Here is a 14,260-nt window from a genome sequence, read left to right on the forward strand (position 1 = left end):
TTTCAACACAGTATTTCATTGAATGAATGTGATAATTATCACATTGTGGCTGCAGAGAAACGTTTGATAAGACACACACAAAATGTTCATAAATAGCACGTGCCAGCTGGTTGCATCACAATGTTGTTTAATTTCATGGAAGTGATAATCATTCTGTATAGCATATGATGTGTTTGAATAGCCTTATATAAAGATAGTCCTAAAAACTTATGAGCAATCTGGTTTCACCAGAGTGTGTTCCTCAGTGAATGAATCTTACAGAGATTCTGTCAGAGCAGTAGTGACATGTTTGGTGTTTTGTATGAAGAAATCCTAAATGGCTTCCTGCAAGATGAGTTCAACACAGTGTTATTTCATTTTAAGAAAATGATAGTCATTCTGTTTGGCATAAACTGAAATATTAGAAAAGCCTTATATCAAGATGTTCCTAATTAGCTACCAGCAATCTGGCTTCACAATAGGGTTCTTTCATTGAATGGATGTAATAGATACTTTGTAGTGAAATGTATGATAAGTCTCTTATGAAAAGGTTCCTAAACAGCTGCCTGCAATCTGGCTTCAGCACATTATATCATTGTCTCAAAGTGATATTCATTCAGTATGTCTTATATGGAAATGCTTGAAATGGTGAACATGAAGAAGTTTCTAAATATATACAAGCAAGATTGTTTCTCCACAGTTTTCTTTCTGTGACTGAATGTTATGTATAGTCTGTCACGACTATTGTAAAATGTTTGATAAGTCTTATGTAAAAACGTTCCTAGATAGCTATCTGTGAGCTCTATTTAGCACAGTGTTCTTTCATTGTAGGAAAATGATACCCATTCATTATGGCATATACTGAAATGTGAGAAATGTCTCAAATACACATGTTCCTAATAATAGCTTCAAGATGCTTTCACCACAGAGTTCTTTCAGTGAAACAGTATTGCAGATATTCTGTGACACTTGTAGTGAAGTGTTAGTTAAAACTTACTTGCAAGCTGGATTCAGCACAGTGTTTCTTTCATTGTTTGAAACTCATATTCAATCAGAACAGCAAATATTGAAATGGTTATAATGACTAATATGAAGATGATCCTTAATGGCTGCAAGTAAGATGGTTTCACCACAGTTTTCTCTCAGTGAACAAATGCTATATATATTCTGTCCCACATGCAATGAAATGTTTGTTAAGTCTTATATGAACATGTTCCTAAACAGCTACCTGCAAACTGGGCTTAGAACAGTGTTCTCACATTGTTAGTAATTGATAGGTCATCTGTAGGGCATATGCTGAAATGTTTGAAATGTCTTATGTGAATATGCCCCTAAACAGCTGTAAGCACATTTGTTTCACCAGAGTTCCTTTAGTGTATGAATCTTATGGCTATTTTTCAAGTCTGTAGTGTAATTTTTTAAGTATTTTATGACGTTCTTCCTAAACAGATACTAGGAAACAAGGGTTCAGCTCATCCTTCTTTCCTTGAGTGAATATTAAAATTATTCTGTCATGACCATAGCGCAATATTTGTTAAGACTTATAAAAAGATATTTCTAAAAAGCAACTTTCCAGCTGGGTTCTTAACATCGTTCTTTCATTTTATGGAAGTGATAACCATTCTGGATGGAATACACTGAAATGTTTGAAAAGACTTGTATGAAGATACTCCTAAATAGCTACAAGCAATCTGGTTACACCACAGTGTTCTTTCATTTAATAAACTTTATCTATATTCTCCTATAGCTGTAGTGAAATGTTTTATATCATATATGAAAATGTTCCTACAGCTACCTGCAAGCTGGGATCAGCACACTGACTTTTCATTGTAATAAAGTGATAGTTACTTTGTATGGCATACACTGAAATGTCAGAAAAGACTTATATGAGTGTATTTCTAAAGAGATACAAGCAAGCTGGTTTCACAATAGTGATCTTTCATTGAATTAATGTAATAGATATTCTGTCGCACATGTTGTGAAATTTTCAATAAATCTTACATGAAAATGTTACTATAAGTCTACCTGAAAGCTGAGTTAAGTACAATGTTTTTTCATTTTCAGAAAGTATAGCTGTTCTCTATGGCTCATACTGAAATGCGAGAAAAGACTTACGTGAAGATGTTCCTTAAAAGCTACAAGGAAGTTGGTTTCACCACAGCATTCTTTCAATGTGTGAATGTTATAGATATTCCATCATGCCCGTAGTGAAATGTTTGATAGGACTTATTTGAAGATTCCCCTAAACAGCTGCAAGCAAGGTGTTTTCACCACAGTGTTCATTCAGAAAATGAATGTTATACGTATTCTGTCATGCCTCAAGAGAACTATTTGATGTCTTATGTGAGAGTGTTCCTGAACAGCTACAAGCAAGCTTTTTCAACATAGTGTGGTTTCCTTGAATGAATGTTATGGATATCAGGTTGCGGCCGTAGAGAAACGTTTGATAAGGCATAAATGAAATGCTCATAAAGAGCCACTGGTTTCATCAGAACGTTCTTTCTGGATATGGAAGTGATAGCCATTCTGTAGGCATAATGAAGTGTTTGAAGAGCCTTATACGAAGACATTCCCAAGGCGCCAGAAGTAATCTGGCTTCACCACAGTGTTCTTTCAGTGAACGAGTGTTATAGATAGTCTGTCATGCCTGTAGTGAAATGTTTAATAAGTCTTATATGAAGAGGTTTCAAACAGCCGCCAGCAAGCCGGGTTTAGCACAGTGTCCTTTAACTGTAAGTAAGTGAGAGCCATTCTGTATGGCATATACTTAAATGTTAGAGAGGTCTTATATGAAGATGTTCCTAAATAGAATCCCACAAGATGTGTTCAGGACAGAATAATTTCATCATAAGATAGTGACAGCCATTTAGTATGGCATATACAGAAATGCTGAAAAGGACTTAAATGAAGATCTTCCTTAACAGTAAAACCAAGCCACTTTCACCATCGTGTTCTTTCATTGAATGGATGTAATAGATATTCTGTCACGCCTGTAGTTAAATGTTCAATAGGTCTTATAAAAAAATACTCCTAATAATCTACCTGAAAGCTATTAAACACAACCTTCTTTCCTTGTAAGAAGGGTATGGCCATGCTGTATGCCATATACTGAAATGCTTGAAAAGCTTTATATGAAGATGTTCCTCAACAGTTACAAGAAAACTGCTTTCATCCCTGTGTTCATTCAATGAGTGAATGTTTAGAGAGTCTGTCATTCCTGCAAAGGAATGTTTAATAAGTCTTACATGAAGATGTTTCTAAACAGCTACAAGGAAATTCTTTTAAATATAGTGTTATTACATTGAATAAACATTAAAGATATCCCGTCATGACTGTAGGCAAATGTCTGATAAGACTTGAACAAAATATTAATAAACAATTACTTGCAAGCTGGGTTCATCACAGGATTCTTTTCTGGCTATGGAGATGATAGCCATTCTGTATGGCATAAAGTGATATGTTTGAAGAGCCTTTCATTTCTATTCTTAAACAGCTAACAAGCAAGATGGTTTCTTCACAGTGTTCTTTCAGTGAATGAATGTTCTAGATATTGTCACGTCTGTGGTGAAATATTTGATATGTGATGTTCCTAAACAGCTACCTATAAACTGGATTCAGCATGTGCTCTTTCATTTTGTGAAAATGATAGTCGCTCTGTGTGGAATATACTTAAGTATTTGAAGCGTATTCTGTGCAGATGTTCCTCAACAGTGAAAAGAAGATGGTTTTTGCATAATTTTCTTTCAGATAACAAATGTTATAGACATTGTCACATCTGTAGTCAAATGTTTGATATGATTTATGTGAAAATATCCCTAAACAGCTACCTGTTGGCTTGATGAAGCACAATGCTCTTTCATTGTAAGAAAGTGTTAGCTGTTCCATGTGGCATCTACTGAAATGTTTGAAATGTCATATGTGAAGATGTTCCTTAAGAGCTACTTGCTAGGTGTTTTCAAGACAATGTTCTTTCAGTGAATGAATGTTACAGATAGTCTATCACACCCGTAGTGAAATGCTGGATAAGTTTTATGAAGATGTCCCTAAGTAGCTACAAGCAAAATGGTTTCACAACAGTGTTCTTACAGACATTGAATGTTATAGATATTCTGTCATGCCTGTAGTGAAATGTTTGATAAGACTTGCATGAACACTTACATGAAGATGTTTCTAAACAGCCACAAGCAGGCTTTTACAGCACAGTATTTCATTGAATGAATGTGATAATTATCACATTGTGGCTGCAGAGAAACGTTTGATAAGACACACACAAAATGTTCATAAATAGCACGTGCCAGCTGGTTGCATCACAATGTTGTTTAATTTCATGGAAGTGATAATCATTCTGTATAGCATATGATGTGTTTGAATAGCCTTATATAAAGATAGTCCTAAAAACTTATGAGCAATCTGGTTTCACCAGAGTGTGTTCCTCAGTGAATGAATCTTACAGAGATTCTGTCAGAGCAGTAGTGACATGTTTGGTGTTTTGTATGAAGAAATCCTAAATGGATTCCTGCAAGATGAGTTCAACACAGTGTTATTTCATTTTAAGAAAATGATAGTCATTCTGTTTGGCATAAACTGAAATATTAGAAAAGCCTTATATCAAGATGTTCCTAATTAGCTACCAGCAATCTGGCTTCACAATAGGGTTCTTTCATTGAATGGATGTAATAGATACTTTGTAGTGAAATGTATGATAAGTCTCTTATGAAAAGGTTCCTAAACAGCTGCCTGCAATCTGGCTTCAGCACATTATATCATTGTCTCAAAGTGATATTCATTCAGTATGTCTTATATGGAAATGCTTGAAATGGTGAACATGAAGAAGTTTCTAAATATATACAAGCAAGATTGTTTCTCCACAGTTTTCTTTCTGTGACTGAATGTTATGTATAGTCTGTCACGACTATTGTAAAATGTTTGATAAGTCTTATGTAAAAACGTTCCTAGATAGCTATCTGTGAGCTCTATTTAGCACAGTGTTCTTTCATTGTAGGAAAATGATACCCATTCATTATGGCATATACTGAAATGTGAGAAATGTCTCAAATACACATGTTCCTAATAATAGCTTCAAGATGCTTTCACCACAGAGTTCTTTCAGTGAAACAGTATTGCAGATATTCTGTGACACTTGTAGTGAAGTGTTAGTTAAAACTTACTTGCAAGCTGGATTCAGCACAGTGTTTCTTTCATTGTTTGAAACTCATATTCAATCAGAACAGCAAATATTGAAATGGTTATAATGACTAATATGAAGATGATCCTTAATGGCTGCAAGTAAGATGGTTTCACCACAGTTTTCTCTCAGTGAACAAATGCTATATATATTCTGTCCCACATGCAATGAAATGTTTGTTAAGTCTTATATGAACATGTTCCTAAACAGCTACCTGCAAACTGGGCTTAGAACAGTGTTCTCACATTGTTAGTAATTGATAGGTCATCTGTAGGGCATATGCTGAAATGTTTGAAATGTCTTATGTGAATATGCCCCTAAACAGCTGTAAGCACATTTGTTTCACCAGAGTTCCTTTAGTGTATGAATCTTATGGATATTTTTCAAGTCTGTAGTGTAATTTTTTAAGTATTTTATGACGTTCTTCCTAAACAGATACTAGGAAACAAGGGTTCAGCTCATCCTTCTTTCCTTGAGTGAATATTAAAATTATTCTGTCATGACCATAGCGCAATATTTGTTAAGACTTATAAAAAGATATTTCTAAAAAGCAACTTTCCAGCTGGGTTCTTAACATCGTTCTTTCATTTTATGGAAGTGATAACCATTCTGGATGGAATACACTGAAATGTTTGAAAAGACTTGTATGAAGATACTCCTAAATAGCTACAAGCAATCTGGTTACACCACAGTGTTCTTTCATTTAATAAACTTTATCTATATTCTCCTATAGCTGTAGTGAAATGTTTTATATCATATATGAAAATGTTCCTACAGCTACCTGCAAGCTGGGATCAGCACACTGACTTTTCATTGTAATAAAGTGATAGTTACTTTGTATGGCATACACTGAAATGTCAGAAAAGACTTATATGAGTGTATTTCTAAAGAGATACAAGCAAGCTGGTTTCACAATAGTGATCTTTCATTGAATTAATGTAATAGATATTCTGTCGCACATGTTGTGAAATTTTCAATAAATCTTACATGAAAATGTTACTATAAGTCTACCTGAAAGCTGAGTTAAGTACAATGTTTTTTCATTTTCAGAAAGTATAGCTGTTCTCTATGGCTCATACTGAAATGCGAGAAAAGACTTACGTGAAGATGTTCCTTAAAAGCTACAAGGAAGTTGGTTTCACCACAGCATTCTTTCAATGTGTGAATGTTATAGATATTCCATCATGCCCGTAGTGAAATGTTTGATAGGACTTATTTGAAGATTCCCCTAAACAGCTGCAAGCAAGGTGTTTTCACCACAGTGTTCATTCAGAAAATGAATGTTATACGTATTCTGTCATGCCTCAAGAGAACTATTTGATGTCTTATGTGAGAGTGTTCCTGAACAGCTACAAGCAAGCTTTTTCAACATAGTGTGGTTTCCTTGAATGAATGTTATGGATATCAGGTTGCGGCCGTAGAGAAACGTTTGATAAGGCATAAATGAAATGCTCATAAAGAGCCACTGGTTTCATCAGAACGTTCTTTCTGGATATGGAAGTGATAGCCATTCTGTAGGCATAATGAAGTGTTTGAAGAGCCTTATACGAAGACATTCCCAAGGCGCCAGAAGTAATCTGGCTTCACCACAGTGTTCTTTCAGTGAACGAGTGTTATAGATAGTCTGTCATGCCTGTAGTGAAATGTTTAATAAGTCTTATATGAAGAGGTTTCAAACAGCCGCCAGCAAGCCGGGTTTAGCACAGTGTCCTTTAACTGTAAGTAAGTGAGAGCCATTCTGTATGGCATATACTTAAATGTTAGAGAGGTCTTATATGAAGATGTTCCTAAATAGAATCCCACAAGATGTGTTCAGGACAGAATAATTTCATCATAAGATAGTGACAGCCATTTAGTATGGCATATACAGAAATGCTGAAAAGGACTTAAATGAAGATCTTCCTTAACAGTAAAACCAAGCCACTTTCACCATCGTGTTCTTTCATTGAATGGATGTAATAGATATTCTGTCACGCCTGTAGTTAAATGTTCAATAGGTCTTATAAAAAAATACTCCTAATAATCTACCTGAAAGCTATTAAACACAACCTTCTTTCCTTGTAAGAAGGGTATGGCCATGCTGTATGCCATATACTGAAATGCTTGAAAAGCTTTATATGAAGATGTTCCTCAACAGTTACAAGAAAACTGCTTTCATCCCTGTGTTCATTCAATGAGTGAATGTTTAGAGAGTCTGTCATTCCTGCAAAGGAATGTTTAATAAGTCTTACATGAAGATGTTTCTAAACAGCTACAAGGAAATTCTTTTAAATATAGTGTTATTACATTGAATAAACATTAAAGATATCCCGTCATGACTGTAGGCAAATGTCTGATAAGACTTGAACAAAATATTAATAAACAATTACTTGCAAGCTGGGTTCATCACAGGATTCTTTTCTGGCTATGGAGATGATAGCCATTCTGTATGGCATAAAGTGATATGTTTGAAGAGCCTTTCATTTCTATTCTTAAACAGCTAACAAGCAAGATGGTTTCTTCACAGTGTTCTTTCAGTGAATGAATGTTCTAGATATTGTCACGTCTGTGGTGAAATATTTGATATGTGATGTTCCTAAACAGCTACCTATAAACTGGATTCAGCATGTGCTCTTTCATTTTGTGAAAATGATAGTCGCTCTGTGTGGAATATACTTAAGTATTTGAAGCGTATTCTGTGCAGATGTTCCTCAACAGTGAAAAGAAGATGGTTTTTGCATAATTTTCTTTCAGATAACAAATGTTATAGACATTGTCACATCTGTAGTCAAATGTTTGATATGATTTATGTGAAAATATCCCTAAACAGCTACCTGTTGGCTTGATGAAGCACAATGCTCTTTCATTGTAAGAAAGTGTTAGCTGTTCCATGTGGCATCTACTGAAATGTTTGAAATGTCATATGTGAAGATGTTCCTTAAGAGCTACTTGCTAGGTGTTTTCAAGACAATGTTCTTTCAGTGAATGAATGTTACAGATAGTCTATCACACCCGTAGTGAAATGCTGGATAAGTTTTATGAAGATGTCCCTAAGTAGCTACAAGCAAAATGGTTTCACAACAGTGTTCTTACAGACATTGAATGTTATAGATATTCTGTCATGCCTGTAGTGAAATGTTTGATAAGACTTGCATGAACACTTACATGAAGATGTTTCTAAACAGCCACAAGCAGGCTTTTTCAACACAGTATTTCATTGAATGAATGTGATAATTATCACATTGTGGCTGCAGAGAAACGTTTGATAAGACACACACAAAATGTTCATAAATAGCACGTGCCAGCTGGTTGCATCACAATGTTGTTTAATTTCATGGAAGTGATAATCATTCTGTATAGCATATGATGTGTTTGAATAGCCTTATATAAAGATAGTCCTAAAAACTTATGAGCAATCTGGTTTCACCAGAGTGTGTTCCTCAGTGAATGAATCTTACAGAGATTCTGTCAGAGCAGTAGTGACATGTTTGGTGTTTTGTATGAAGAAATCCTAAATGGCTTCCTGCAAGATGAGTTCAACACAGTGTTATTTCATTTTAAGAAAATGATAGTCATTCTGTTTGGCATAAACTGAAATATTAGAAAAGCCTTATATCAAGATGTTCCTAATTAGCTACCAGCAATCTGGCTTCACAATAGGGTTCTTTCATTGAATGGATGTAATAGATACTTTGTAGTGAAATGTATGATAAGTCTCTTATGAAAAGGTTCCTAAACAGCTGCCTGCAATCTGGCTTCAGCACATTATATCATTGTCTCAAAGTGATATTCATTCAGTATGTCTTATATGGAAATGCTTGAAATGGTGAACATGAAGAAGTTTCTAAATATATACAAGCAAGATTGTTTCTCCACAGTTTTCTTTCTGTGACTGAATGTTATGTATAGTCTGTCACGACTATTGTAAAATGTTTGATAAGTCTTATGTAAAAACGTTCCTAGATAGCTATCTGTGAGCTCTATTTAGCACAGTGTTCTTTCATTGTAGGAAAATGATACCCATTCATTATGGCATATACTGAAATGTGAGAAATGTCTCAAATACACATGTTCCTAATAATAGCTTCAAGATGCTTTCACCACAGAGTTCTTTCAGTGAAACAGTATTGCAGATATTCTGTGACACTTGTAGTGAAGTGTTAGTTAAAACTTACTTGCAAGCTGGATTCAGCACAGTGTTTCTTTCATTGTTTGAAACTCATATTCAATCAGAACAGCAAATATTGAAATGGTTATAATGACTAATATGAAGATGATCCTTAATGGCTGCAAGTAAGATGGTTTCACCACAGTTTTCTCTCAGTGAACAAATGCTATATATATTCTGTCCCACATGCAATGAAATGTTTGTTAAGTCTTATATGAACATGTTCCTAAACAGCTACCTGCAAACTGGGCTTAGAACAGTGTTCTCACATTGTTAGTAATTGATAGGTCATCTGTAGGGCATATGCTGAAATGTTTGAAATGTCTTATGTGAATATGCCCCTAAACAGCTGTAAGCACATTTGTTTCACCAGAGTTCCTTTAGTGTATGAATCTTATGGCTATTTTTCAAGTCTGTAGTGTAATTTTTTAAGTATTTTATGACGTTCTTCCTAAACAGATACTAGGAAACAAGGGTTCAGCTCATCCTTCTTTCCTTGAGTGAATATTAAAATTATTCTGTCATGACCATAGCGCAATATTTGTTAAGACTTATAAAAAGATATTTCTAAAAAGCAACTTTCCAGCTGGGTTCTTAACATCGTTCTTTCATTTTATGGAAGTGATAACCATTCTGGATGGAATACACTGAAATGTTTGAAAAGACTTGTATGAAGATACTCCTAAATAGCTACAAGCAATCTGGTTACACCACAGTGTTCTTTCATTTAATAAACTTTATCTATATTCTCCTATAGCTGTAGTGAAATGTTTTATATCATATATGAAAATGTTCCTACAGCTACCTGCAAGCTGGGATCAGCACACTGACTTTTCATTGTAATAAAGTGATAGTTACTTTGTATGGCATACACTGAAATGTCAGAAAAGACTTATATGAGTGTATTTCTAAAGAGATACAAGCAAGCTGGTTTCACAATAGTGATCTTTCATTGAATTAATGTAATAGATATTCTGTCGCACATGTTGTGAAATTTTCAATAAATCTTACATGAAAATGTTACTATAAGTCTACCTGAAAGCTGAGTTAAGTACAATGTTTTTTCATTTTCAGAAAGTATAGCTGTTCTCTATGGCTCATACTGAAATGCGAGAAAAGACTTACGTGAAGATGTTCCTTAAAAGCTACAAGGAAGTTGGTTTCACCACAGCATTCTTTCAATGTGTGAATGTTATAGATATTCCATCATGCCCGTAGTGAAATGTTTGATAGGACTTATTTGAAGATTCCCCTAAACAGCTGCAAGCAAGGTGTTTTCACCACAGTGTTCATTCAGAAAATGAATGTTATACGTATTCTGTCATGCCTCAAGAGAACTATTTGATGTCTTATGTGAGAGTGTTCCTGAACAGCTACAAGCAAGCTTTTTCAACATAGTGTGGTTTCCTTGAATGAATGTTATGGATATCAGGTTGCGGCCGTAGAGAAACGTTTGATAAGGCATAAATGAAATGCTCATAAAGAGCCACTGGTTTCATCAGAACGTTCTTTCTGGATATGGAAGTGATAGCCATTCTGTAGGCATAATGAAGTGTTTGAAGAGCCTTATACGAAGACATTCCCAAGGCGCCAGAAGTAATCTGGCTTCACCACAGTGTTCTTTCAGTGAACGAGTGTTATAGATAGTCTGTCATGCCTGTAGTGAAATGTTTAATAAGTCTTATATGAAGAGGTTTCAAACAGCCGCCAGCAAGCCGGGTTTAGCACAGTGTCCTTTAACTGTAAGTAAGTGAGAGCCATTCTGTATGGCATATACTTAAATGTTAGAGAGGTCTTATATGAAGATGTTCCTAAATAGAATCCCACAAGATGTGTTCAGGACAGAATAATTTCATCATAAGATAGTGACAGCCATTTAGTATGGCATATACAGAAATGCTGAAAAGGACTTAAATGAAGATCTTCCTTAACAGTAAAACCAAGCCACTTTCACCATCGTGTTCTTTCATTGAATGGATGTAATAGATATTCTGTCACGCCTGTAGTTAAATGTTCAATAGGTCTTATAAAAAAATACTCCTAATAATCTACCTGAAAGCTATTAAACACAACCTTCTTTCCTTGTAAGAAGGGTATGGCCATGCTGTATGCCATATACTGAAATGCTTGAAAAGCTTTATATGAAGATGTTCCTCAACAGTTACAAGAAAACTGCTTTCATCCCTGTGTTCATTCAATGAGTGAATGTTTAGAGAGTCTGTCATTCCTGCAAAGGAATGTTTAATAAGTCTTACATGAAGATGTTTCTAAACAGCTACAAGGAAATTCTTTTAAATATAGTGTTATTACATTGAATAAACATTAAAGATATCCCGTCATGACTGTAGGCAAATGTCTGATAAGACTTGAACAAAATATTAATAAACAATTACTTGCAAGCTGGGTTCATCACAGGATTCTTTTCTGGCTATGGAGATGATAGCCATTCTGTATGGCATAAAGTGATATGTTTGAAGAGCCTTTCATTTCTATTCTTAAACAGCTAACAAGCAAGATGGTTTCTTCACAGTGTTCTTTCAGTGAATGAATGTTCTAGATATTGTCACGTCTGTGGTGAAATATTTGATATGTGATGTTCCTAAACAGCTACCTATAAACTGGATTCAGCATGTGCTCTTTCATTTTGTGAAAATGATAGTCGCTCTGTGTGGAATATACTTAAGTATTTGAAGCGTATTATGTGCAGATGTTCCTCAACAGTGAAAAGAAGATGGTTTTTGCATAATTTTCTTTCAGATAACAAATGTTATAGACATTGTCACATCTGTAGTCAAATGTTTGATATGATTTATGTGAAAATATCCCTAAACAGCTACCTGTTGGCTTGATGAAGCACAATGCTCTTTCATTGTAAGAAAGTGTTAGCTGTTCCATGTGGCATCTACTGAAATGTTTGAAATGTCATATGTGAAGATGTTCCTTAAGAGCTACTTGCTAGGTGTTTTCAAGACAATGTTCTTTCAGTGAATGAATGTTATAGATAGTCTATCACACCCGTAGTGAAATGCTGGATAAGTTTTATGAAGATGTCCCTAAGTAGCTCCAAGCAAAATGGTTTCACAACAGTGTTCTTACAGACATTGAATGTTATAGATATTCTGTCATGCCTGTAGTGAAATGTTTGATAAGACTTGCATGAACACTTACATGAAGATGTTTCTAAACAGCCACAAGCAGGCTTTTACAGCACAGTATTTCATTGAATGAATGTGATAATTATCACATTGTGGCTGCAGAGAAACGTTTGATAAGACACACACAAAATGTTCATAAATAGCACGTGCCAGCTGGTTGCATCACAATGTTGTTTAATTTCATGGAAGTGATAATCATTCTGTATAGCATATGATGTGTTTGAATAGCCTTATATAAAGATAGTCCTAAAAACTTATGAGCAATCTGGTTTCACCAGAGTGTGTTCCTCAGTGAATGAATCTTACAGAGATTCTGTCAGAGCAGTAGTGACATGTTTGGTGTTTTGTATGAAGAAATCCTAAATGGCTTCCTGCAAGATGAGTTCAACACAGTGTTATTTCATTTTAAGAAAATGATAGTCATTCTGTTTGGCATAAACTGAAATATTAGAAAAGCCTTATATCAAGATGTTCCTAATTAGCTACCAGCAATCTGGCTTCACAATAGGGTTCTTTCATTGAATGGATGTAATAGATACTTTGTAGTGAAATGTATGATAAGTCTCTTATGAAAAGGTTCCTAAACAGCTGCCTGCAATCTGGCTTCAGCACATTATATCATTGTCTCAAAGTGATATTCATTCAGTATGTCTTATATGGAAATGCTTGAAATGGTGAACATGAAGAAGTTTCTAAATATATACAAGCAAGATTGTTTCTCCACAGTTTTCTTTCTGTGACTGAATGTTATGTATAGTCTGTCACGACTATTGTAAAATGTTTGATAAGTCTTATGTAAAAACGTTCCTAGATAGCTACCTGTGAGCTCTATTTAGCACAGTGTTCTTTCATTGTAGGAAAATGATACCCATTCATTATGGCATATACTGAAATGTGAGAAATGTCTCAAATACACATGTTCCTAATAATAGCTTCAAGATGCTTTCACCACAGAGTTCTTTCAGTGAAACAGTATTGCAGATATTCTGTGACACTTGTAGTGAAGTGTTAGTTAAAACTTACTTGCAAGCTGGATTCAGCACAGTGTTTCTTTCATTGTTTGAAACTCATATTCAATCAGAACAGCAAATATTGAAATGGTTATAATGACTAATATGAAGATGATCCTTAATGGCTGCAAGTAAGATGGTTTCACCACAGTTTTCTCTCAGTGAACAAATGCTATATATATTCTGTCCCACATGCAATGAAATGTTTGTTAAGTCTTATATGAACATGTTCCTAAACAGCTACCTGCAAACTGGGCTTAGAACAGTGTTCTCACATTGTTAGTAATTGATAGGTCATCTGTAGGGCATATGCTGAAATGTTTGAAATGTCTTATGTGAATATGCCCCTAAACAGCTGTAAGCACATTTGTTTCACCAGAGTTCCTTTAGTGTATGAATCTTATGGCTATTTTTCAAGTCTGTAGTGTAATTTTTTAAGTATTTTATGACGTTCTTCCTAAACAGATACTAGGAAACAAGGGTTCAGCTCATCCTTCTTTCCTTGAGTGAATATTAAAATTATTCTGTCATGACCATAGCGCAATATTTGTTAAGACTTATAAAAAGATATTTCTAAAAAGCAACTTTCCAGCTGGGTTCTTAACATCGTTCTTTCATTTTATGGAAGTGATAACCATTCTGGATGGAATACACTGAAATGTTTGAAAAGACTTGTATGAAGATACTCCTAAATAGCTACAAGCAATCTGGTTACACCACAGTGTTCTTTCATTTAATAAACTTTATCTATATTCTCCTATAGCTGTAGTGAAATGTTTTATAT

Source organism: Equus asinus, chromosome 6, assembly GCF_041296235.1.
Source record: "Equus asinus isolate D_3611 breed Donkey chromosome 6, EquAss-T2T_v2, whole genome shotgun sequence".
Classification (NCBI taxonomy): Eukaryota; Metazoa; Chordata; class Mammalia; order Perissodactyla; family Equidae; genus Equus; species Equus asinus.